We start from the raw sequence: 10,990 nt of genomic DNA, 5'->3' as shown, positions 1-10,990 counted from the left end.
CATCACCCCTCCCCCTCCCTCCCTCCCCCTCCCTCCCCAAGCCTCCTCCATTGGCAATGTTGCCCCCGGCGCCCGATCCCCTTTGAAGCAATTACCCTTTCACCTGGACATACTCATCACACACACACACACACACACACACTACACACACACTACAGACCCATGCCATCCGGACACCCTTTCCTGTACCCCAACGGTGCATGAGGTTACACATGTCAGGTTACGTATTCTCAGTCTTAAACTATTGTTGTTAGCATACAGTGCTAATCCACCTCAGCTAAAGTTTTTACAGTACTGTAGCTATTGTTGTTAGCACTCAGAGCAGCTGGTACAGCAGTACTGGTTCCAGTACTGTAGCTTGATTCATGCATCATGTTTGTGTACAATTTCGCTTCTAAGTAAGACTTTAATGAGTAAATACAAAGACCGTTAGTGTGTGTGGGTGTTCAGCTTGTGTGTGGGTGTTCAGCTTGTGTGTGGGTGTTCTGCTTGTGTGTGGGTGTTCTGCTTGTGTGTGGGTGTTCTGCTTGTGTGTGGGTGTTCAGCTTGTGTGTGGGTGTTCTGCTTGTGTGTGGGTGTTCAGCTTGTGTGTGGGTGTTCAGCTTGTGTGTGGGTGTTCAGCTTGTGTGTGGGTGTTCTGCTTGTGTGTGGGTGTTCTGCTTGTGTGTGGGTGTTCTGCTTGTGTGTGGGTGTTCAGCTTGTGTGTGGGTGTTCTGCTTGTGTGTGGGTGTTCTGCTTGTGTGTGGGTGTTCTGCTTGTGTGTGGGTGTTCAGCTTGTGTGTGGGTGTTCTGCTTGTGTGTGGGTGTTCTGCTTGTGTGTGGGTGTTCTGCTTGTGTGTGGGTGTTCAGCTTGTGTGTGGGTGTTCTGCTTGTGTGTGGGTGTTCTGCTTGTGTGTGGGTGTTCTGCTTGTGTGTGGGTGTTCAGGTTGTGTGTGGGTGTTCTGCTTGTGTGTGGGTGTTCTGCTTGTGTGTGGGTGTTCTGCTTGTGTGTGGGTGTTCAGCTTGTGTGTGGGTGTTCTGCTTGTGTGTGGGTGTTCTGCTTGTGTGTGGGTGTTCTGCTTGTGTGTGAGCCCACATGAAGGACAGAGATAGGATTCACTGAAAGAACTGAAGTGGACATGATAGTTTACAGAGCTCTTAAACCGAAATGTTGATTTTAAGTTTGTGTGTGTGTCAGGTGGAGTCAGACGGCTGAGCGGTTAGGGAATCGGGCTAGTAATCTGAACGTTGCCAGTTCGATTCCCGGCCGTGCCAAATGATGTTGTGTCCTTGGGCAAGGCACTTCACCCTACTTGCCTCGGGGGAATGTCCCTGTACTTACTATAAGTCGCTCTGGATAAGAGCGTCTGCTAAATGACAAAATGTGTATGTGTTTGTGCACCTCTTTCAAGCGTGTCTGGAATTTAGGCTTTTACATTCTCCAGACACAAACACACACAATGACACACACACACACACACACACACAACAACACCCAAACACACACTGACATACACCCAAACACTTTCCCACATATACTGACACACAAACCCTTAACACACTTTCACACACACAAACACACTTTCACACAGCCACCCACACACACACACACACACGCACACAAACATATTTTCACACACAAACACACACACACACACACACTGTGTCCGGCCCGTGGGTCATACAGGAGGGGGGGCGGGGGGGAGGGGGTGTCTGTGAAGCTAATCTCTATGCACCCTGTGACCTGCTCACTGCAAACCTGCTAAATATATTATTCCCCCGGGCCTTTCACTGCTGCTCTGTGCCAGAAATCAATATGTATGAGATGCGGAGATGGGAATTTCTAATAGATCTCCGCGGCCCTGCGCTGCTCTTCAATATCTGCCGCCGACTATTAGTGCCGGCTCACTGGCGGTGAAATAACCGAGATAATCTCTTAAGGTGCCATTCTTAAGGTGGAACGGAGGCGTTGCCAACCGCGCCGGTGTGAGGGTGGACTGTGTGTGTGTGCGTGTGTGTGTGTGTGTGGTGCGTGTGCGTGCGTGTGTGTGGTGCGTGTGTGTGGTGCGTGTGCGTGTGTGTGGTGCGTGTGTGTGTGGTGCGTGTGCGTGTGCGTGTGTGTGGTGCGTGTGTGTGCGTGTGTGGTGCGTGTGTGTGGTGTGTGTGTGGCATCTTGGTTGTGGTTAGACTGGGGTGTGTGCTGTCCTGTAGTGCGTAACAGTGATAGTGGTAAACTTTCGGCATGCCTCCTGGCTAGCATTATATGACGCTCATGTGTTGAGATCTTTACAGATTTATTCCATGCATTTTCATTCAGATATGATTTTTTTGCTTAGGAATATTTACATATAACTTTTCCCTTTCCCCTAATGAGGACAGTCTGACATTATAGGTAATGCACACCACCCCCAAACTTGTATTCAAATCACACACAAACACACACGAAAATACATGCACGCAAACACCATTAGGGTGAAACTAGACATACACAAAAACCATATATAAACATACAGTACACACACACACACACATACACCCTGTCAGTCAAGCACACATCTGTTTTATTATTCATGCAAGAGGTTTTATAAAAAATATTTAATTAGAAGGGCAGGGTATATTTGTGTGTTTGTGTATCTGTGCGTGTATCTACGTGTGTTCAGTGTGTGTGTGTGTGTGTGTGCGTGTGTGTCTGGAGGGATGTGCCACAGTGCTAATTGCCCATATTCCTAATGCAGGGATGATTTGCTGCAGCACTTAACCGTAGCACATAACAACCTGAGTCTCTCTCTCTCTCCTCTCTTTCCTTCTGTCTCTCTCTCTCTTATCTTGCACTCCTCCCTCCCTTGCTATCTCTTGCTCTGTCTGTCTGTCCGTCTGTCCCTCCCTCCCTCCCTCCCTCCCTCTCTCTCTCTCTCTCTCTCTCTCTTGTCTTTCTCTCTTTCTCTCCCTCCCTCTCTCTCTCTCTCTCTCTCTCGTCTTTCTCTCTTTCTCTCCCTCTCTTTCTCTCTCTCTCAGGCAGTTAGGGGATTGAAGGAGGGGGGGGGGAGGGGGGAAGGGAGAAGGATAGAGGGGAAGGGAAGGGAGAGGGAGGGGGGAAGGGAGAAGGAGGGGGAGGGAGGGGGTTGGCTAGGCTCAGACAGTGTGAGGTCCCTGGGGAGTTAGAGAGGCTGAAATTATTCTACGGTCGTGTTTTTTTTTTGTTTTTTTTACTCTCGCACTTTTTTTTTCCCTCCTCCATCTCCTGCCGAGGACCTCCGTGTATAATCCTCTCTTCCCTCCCCTCCCTGCCACTGCTCGTATATCTGACGTCCCTGAGACAAAGGTTATCTCCTCTCCACTCCAAGGCTCCTACATTGCCTGGCTTCCTGCTTTACCCACTGACTGGTTGACTGGCTGGCTGACTGGTTGACTGGCTGGCTGGTTGACTGGCTGATTGACTGGTTGATTGACTGGTTGACTGGCTGATTGACTGGTTGACTGGCTTATTGACTGGTTTACTGGCTGGCTGACAGGTTTACTGGTTGGCTGTCTGGTTGACTGACTGGCTGACTGGTTTACTGGTTGGCTGTCTGGTTGACTGTCTGGTTGACTGACTGGTTTACTGGCTGGCTGGCTGACTGGTATCATTGGTGTTATAAATAAAATAAATGATTGACCAAATAAGACTCATTGACTTATGAATGTGTGCTATTGTTTACCGTGATATTGCTTTGTAGCCTTCTAAATGATCGTTGTTCCTGGGGAAATACGGCGTAGTCTGTTGTCAGCATACACAGTTTTACATTACATTACATGTGTAGTGTACAGTTTTGTGGGACTATATTAATAACGTTTCATTAGGTTAGTTATTTAAAAAGTAGTTACGTAAATTGCTATTTATCTACGCTTCTTAGTCTGTAGATCAGTTTATGGGTCATGTATATGTAAACAATTTACCATTACATTTAGTCATTTTACATTTACCACAACTTGTTCTTTTACGTAGGTCTGAAGTGATAAAAGTAGGTGTTGAATATCATGGTTACTAAGCATGTGTGCCATGGCGTGATAAACCAGTTTGATTTGGACTCAGGTCTGGTTGTTGGTGTGTCTGATCAGCCTGTGGATGACCAGGATGTGGATGACCAGGATGTGGATGACCAGGATGTGGATGACCAGGATGTGGATGACCAGGATGTGGATGACCAGGATGTGGATGACCAGGATGTGGATGACCAGGATGTGAAGCTACAGTGTGTCCCAGGTAGCTCTGCTCCTCTGTTCAGACTGTTGTTCATGTGGAGACCAACCAGAGAATGTAATACCTGTCATTCAAATAAGGAGACAAGCGCTCCTGTCCTGTCCTCTCTCTTGTCCTGTCCTCTCTCCTGTCCTCTCTCCTGTCCTGTCCTCTCTCTTGTCCTGTCCTCTCTCTTGTCCTGTCCTCTCTCTTGTCCTGTCCTCTCTCCTGTCCTCTCTCCTGTCCTGTCCTCTCTCTTGTCCTGTCCTCTCTCCTGTCCTGTCCTCTCTCTTGTCCTGTCCTCTCTCTTGTCCTGTCCTCTCTCCTCTCCTGTCCTCTGTCCTGTCCTCTCTCTTGTCCTGTCCTCTCTCCTGTCTTGTCCTCTCTCTTGTCCTGTCCTCTCTCCTCTCCTGTCCTCTCTCCTGTCCTGTCCTCTCTCTTGTCCTGTCCTCTCTCCTGTCCTCTCTCTTGTCCTGTCCTCTTTCCTCTCCTGTCCTCTCTCCTGTCCTGTCCTCTCTCCTGTCCTGTCCTCTCTCTTGTCCTGTCCTGTCCTCTCTCCTGTCCTCTCTCCTGTCTTGTCCTCTCTCTTGTCCTGTCCTCTCTCCTCTCCTGTCCTCTCTCCTGTCCTGTCCTCTCTCTTGTCCTGTCCTCTCTCCTGTCCTCTCTCTTGTCCTGTCCTCTTTCCTCTCCTGTCCTCTCTCCTGTCCTGTCCTCTCTCCTGTCCTGTCCTCTCTCCTGTCCTGTCCTCTCTCTGTATGGTTTGTGTGTGTGTGAGAGAGAGTATTGATTTAAAGGAATGTGCATCTATCTTGCTGTTTGTGTGTGTGTCTGAAAGTGTCTCTGTGTGTGGAGGGGGGGAGGGTTGACATCAGTCCAAAACCAAAAGATTGATGTCTGATCTGATTGTTTTAAAATGATTGAAATGCATTTTGATTTTGTTTTTTTATGTGTACGTAGAAATTTTAATTGTGAAAATCTGGATTATGCATTCAAAGCTTGGATTAAGCAGAGACAAATGGATTGGAATAAGATTTGGCAACCAATCTCACATATAGATATTTCAATGTTTGTTTATCAAAACCATTCTCACTGTTGCATAAACAATTAATTTATTCTATGAATTCTAGATGCAATCTGGAGATAATCTCAATCTGGTAACCCATGAACCAAAATAAAAGTAAAAATGATTCACAATTTATAGCTCTAAATAATATATAGATTAAATACATCATCGTATTTTAGGCGCATTCAATTTACCTGTTTGTTGGGGCGTTCCACTGGCTTCAATGCAAAGCAGGTGTTGAAAAACAAGCTATCCTCAAACACATAGTTGACCTGCTTGTCTCCAGGTCAGGGCCCCTGTCCACAGCCCCCCCCCCCCCCCCCCCGGCATCCCTAAGTGGGCCTGTCTCAGTAACTGAATCCAGCTCACCTCAAGCATTTGACACATGTAGTTGACCCGGGCTGTGTGTTCCATTTCCCCAGGCAGAAGGGGAGTTGGGGTTGCCAGGTTGGTTGTCAGCTGTGTAAGAGCAAGAGTGGAGGAGAGCAGAGGGGGGTTCAGAGTTGCCAGGTTGGTTGTCAGCTGTGTAAGCGAGTGATAAGTGAGAGTGGAGGGGTAGCCTTCATCACACACCCCTCCATGGGACCACAGCTTGGCTACAAAAAGGGGGATGGAGGCGACCCAACCTGGCAACCGTCCAGACCACATGAAGCTCTACTGGGCATGCTCCTACAAGCCTGTAGGTCTGCACCCCTGCACCTGTTCAATCTCACACACACACATGAACCCCCCCCACACACACACACATGCACCCACACACAAGCTCCTCAACCCTGTAACCTGGTAACAGAGACAGAGTTCTGTGACACCAGCCAAGATGCTGTGCTGCACATGATAAGGACAGAATGTGTGTAAGTGTGCTCATTTGTTTGTGTGTGTGAGCCTGTTTGTGTGTGTGTGTGTGTGTATGTGTCCGAGAGTGTGTGTTCTTCAAAGTCTTAAAAAAAAGATAAAAAAAGAAACGTCAATATTTTATCAGCATGAATTCCAACATCACACTGTGTTGTTAACCCTTCCTCCCTCCCTCTCTCCCTCCCTCTCTCCCCCTCCCTCCCTCCCTCTCTCCCCCCTCCCTCCCTCCTCTCCCACCCTCAGTTCCTCCCTTTCCCTCTCCTTCCTCTCTCCCTCTGTGTCTTTACAATGTGCCCCAACCTTACCCCAACTTCCACCCCTCCTCCCCTCTTCATCCTCTTCTCCTCCCCTCCCCTCATCTTGTGTGCCTGTCTCTCTCCTCACCTTGGAGACAGACAAGGCTTGTGCTCTTTGATGGCTTAATTATCGCCGTGGAAACAAGAGCCGAGCGCAAGAGAGAGAGAGAGAGTTGAGAGAGACAGAAAGAGAAAGGTAGAGAGAGATAAGGATAGTCAAAGGGAGCCAGAGGGAGAGGGAAAGGCAGTAAGGGATCCTGGCGGTTAGCTTGTTAGCGAGGCTGATAGGCATGTGAGGAGATCGTTAGCGGGAAGCTAACGGGGTATCACTCTTCATTCAGACATCTTCTGCGAGAGCTCCTTGAGAGATGGAATAATGGGATGGATTTTCCTGATATGGGTCTGTCTGCAGGAGGGCTGGTGCTGGTCAGCTGTGGATGTGGTCACTTGGTAACCACGGCACGTCGGTGCTTATTATGGTCTGTCATAATCAGTGGACTTTCTCATAGTGGCAATGCTCTGAGAGGCATCTTGAAACCAAGCTGTCGTTTTCCAAACGGAAAGAAATACAAACAAAAACAATTTTGAGTGTGAGGGAACAATATCGTCAGACTCCTACCAGAAAATATTTTTCTGAATAAAAACAAATCTTGACTGGGCCAAAATATTTTTATTACTGATAATACTGATTATCACAACAGTTAGGCTACTGTGTCATAATATTGTCAATATTTACAAATTATAAGACTTTGCATTGAAGTTGCGAGGCCAAAGCTTCACCCTTGTCATTAGGCGTGTTAACCTGGTGCTAGTTAAATTTGTTAGCCTTGTTACTGTAACATTCGTTAGAAGATTCGTTAACCTAGTTAGCCTGGTTAACCTCGTTAGCCTGGTTAACCTCGTTAGCCTGGTTAACCTAGGAAGATTCGTTAGCCTTGTCAGCCTCGCTAACCTAGTTAGCCTGGTTAACTTGTTTAGCGTCGTTAACCTAGTTAGCTAGCACCCTTTTTTTCCAGCTTGGATTCTTTTTTTAAATCCCACGATTTTCAGTGAGAACGGTGAAGCAAACTATGTTCTACTGACCTCCCCACCGTTCAAAAGATTTTCTCTCATATCCTCTCCGCTTTTCTGAACCGTCTTCAACAAAACATCATTCATCGCCTCTTTGTGCTGACGAAGAGACGGAGACGAGTCCTCACGAACGACCCTGAATTTTTTTCGTCTGAAGGAAAAAGGCTCGTCATAATTACAGCGAGAGCTCCGAATCTTCTGCCGTCCTTTGAAGAGCAGAGAAAGAGTTAGTGAGAGGGCCTGAACTCGGTCTCCTTCACATGTAGAGATGTCAAGTCAAGTCAAATACATTTCTATAACACCTTTAAAACAACAGGTGTTAGCCAAAGAGCTGTACAATCAGCTAAGATAAAATAAAGCACTAAAGTAACTAAAATAAATCACAACGACACACACACACACACACACATAAACATACATTTATAATATATATATATATATACACATAAAGGATAACGTTGCTGTACTTACATAGCAGCATAGCCTAGGGATAATAAGTGGGTGTTAAGATTGTATTTAAAACCATCATCACTGATAGGATCTAATCTGGAGCGCAGGGCTATTCAGCATCATCAATGTGAGAAGATCTAATCTGGAGTGCAGGGATATTCCACAGGCCTAGACCGAGGAGGCACCATCGCCCTTGGAGGTCAAGGGCACAAGAGAAACCACGGTTCGAATCCTGGCCGGCAGGACCAACACGGACGCCGTTATCCCCCTGGTAGGGAGAGAGGGGGAGCTGGTTTGTAGTCCCGTCTGCCTTCAGAGATGGGGGAGGGGTGGGGGGGGGTGACAGGGGGAGCGAGGGTGGGGGTGACGGGGGAGCGGGGGGGGGGGGGGTGAGCTGGGTTTAATTGAAGATTATCTGCTTAATTACTCAAGCACAGCCAGGCGCTGAGCGACCAGGATTAAGGAGGCCTGCCAGTGTGGACCTGGGGTCTGGGGGGAGAGCTCAATTAGAGAGAGAGAGAGAGAGAGAGAGAGAGAGAGAGAGAGAGAGAGAGAGAGAGAGAGAGAGAGAGAGAGAGAGAGAGAGAGAGAGAGAGAGAGAGAGAGAGAGAGAGAGAGAGAGAGAGAGAGGGGCCTGATCATTCTGGATCATTCATTCTGTTTTGCTACTTGACCACAGTGCTGGGATGTTAAAGTGAGTTTATGCGTGTGTGTGTGTACGCGTGTGTGTGTACGTGTGTGTGTACGCGTGTGTGTGTACGCGTGTGTGTGTGCGATGTAGGTGGGTTATTTATTGTGATCCTCAGCCCTGCCACCTTGATGTCTGAAGACTCAGACTGACCTGAAAAAAAAATCATCCATTCCTCTCTCGCCACTTATGAAGATGGCTGAGTGTGTGTGTGTGTGGAGGTCAGCAGATCTTCTTGTCAACCCGCCATTGAGTGGAGTCAGAGACCCCATTATCCTTCCTCCCCCCCTCCCCCCTCCACCCCCTCTCCCCGCTCTCCCTCCACCCCCTCTCCCCCTCCCCGCACTCCATCCACCCCCTCTCCCCGCTCTCCCTCCTCCCCATCCCCCTCTCCCCCCACTCCCCCCTGCAACCCTCCCTTCCCACGCACCCTGATTCCTCATCTCCCTCTTCCCTCCACCCCCTCTCCCTCCTCCCTCTCCTTCTCCTCTCCTGTCAGATTGTGAGGGATGAGCTGAGAGCCTCAGTTTGCTACAGGAGTCTTCAGGCCTGACTAGCTGACTGACTGACTGGCTATGTGACTGACTGGCTGGCTATGTGACTGACTGGCTGGCTAGCTGGTTGGGTGACTGACTGGCTGGCTAGCTGGCTGGATAGCTAGCTGGCTGGATAGCTAGCTGGCTGGATAGCTAGCTGGCTGACTGGCTAGCTGACTGGCAACATCTCAACATGAGATGTCTTAAACTGTCGCTTGGACAATAGTCGTCCAGGTAACACACGTGTGTCCTGACGACGGTAAATCTCAATTAGACAAGAAATGACGCATTCAGAGAGAAACGTGTATCCTCCTCCTCCCTCTCCTCCTCCTCCCTCTCTTCCTCCTCCTCTCTTCCTCCTCCTCCCTCTCTTCCTCCTCCCTCTCTTCCTCCTCCTCCCTCTCTTCCTCCTCCTCCCTCTCTTCCTCCTCCCTCTCTTCTCCTCCTCCTCCCTCTCTTCCTCCTCCTCCCTCTCTTCCTCATCCCTCTCTTCCTCCTCCTCCCTCTCTTCCTCCTCCTGTTCTCCTCCTCCTCCCTCTCTTCCTCCTCCTGTTCTCTTCCTCCTCCCTCTCTTCCTCCTCCTCCCTCTCTTCCTCCTCCTGTTCTCTTCCTTCTCCTGTTCTCTTCCTCCTCCTGTTCTCCATGCAATTTTTCTGCAGGATAATCTGAGGAGAAATCTACTGGCCAGCTTTGTTTCATTGTGTCTGACTTATTATTATTACAGAGAGAGAGATAGAGAGAGAGAGAGAAAGAGAGAGAGAGAGAGAGAGAGAGAGAGAGAGAGAGAAAGAAAGAGAAAGAGCACGATATTGTATGAAGCACAATGATGTTATAATTATCCACTTACTGCCACCTAATAGCCACCCCGTTAACCACGGCAACCATGACTCCCCAGCGCAGCATGTGACACTCACACAGCAACTCAGAAACCCTTTCCTTCAAATCTGCTCAAAATATTAAAAACCACAATGGAAGAAGTTCCCCCCCTTCTCCCCCGCCCACCGAAAATAAAAAGATAGATCAGTGTTCATGGGCTGTATGAAGGTGATGAGATTATCTAAATCTGACTAAATCCATATTTTTCTCCTTTCGGAGCAGGAAAAGGGTGCAACGTTGAAAGCTGACCCAGGGGGCACGGGGGGAAGACTTTAGATGACGGACAGACAACTCTGCTTCACAACACCAGCCACCTGCCCCCAGCTGAAAGGGATTCCTCAACACTAACCCTAACCCTCCACCCTGATCCTGGGTTATATGCAGTATATATAGTGGTTATTTAATATATTTACGTTTTTTACTTATTGTCACTGCCATGTGGAAAATGGTGTAGACCTAGATGCAGGCTAGCTTTAAAAATGTAGTGTGTGTGTGTGCGGTAGAGATGCCTATACTGGAGATAATTTAGCCCTGTGTGTGTATGTGTGTGTATGTGTGTGTGGCCATAATTGTTCTCCTGCTGCTGGTAAAATGCAACAGACTGGGCTTAGTGATCAGAGGAACTCCCACACACACACACAAGTTTGAAGAGCAATGCAGGATTACTGTGCTCAGTAAGAACTATCTGGTGCAGCTCGCTGGAAGAGAGAGACGGAAAGAGAGAGAGAGAGACAGAGAGAGAGACAGAGAGAGAGATAGAGAGACAGAGCGAGAGACAGAGAGAGAGACAGAGAGAGAGATAGAGAGACAGAGCGAGAGACAGAGAGAGAGAGAGACTGAGAGAGAGAGGAGGTGAAGATTTTGTTCTTCACCTCCTCTCATGCAGCAGAAACGATGTGGAGGCTCCCCCTCCCTCCCTCCCTCCTCCCTCTGTCCCTCTCTTCCCCCCTCTCTCTCTTC

This window comes from Osmerus eperlanus, chromosome 14, assembly GCF_963692335.1.
Source record: "Osmerus eperlanus chromosome 14, fOsmEpe2.1, whole genome shotgun sequence".
In the NCBI taxonomy this organism is placed as follows: Eukaryota; Metazoa; Chordata; class Actinopteri; order Osmeriformes; family Osmeridae; genus Osmerus; species Osmerus eperlanus.
The sequence above is the reverse complement of the archived record's forward strand: the minus strand, read 5'-3'. Positions refer to the sequence as shown.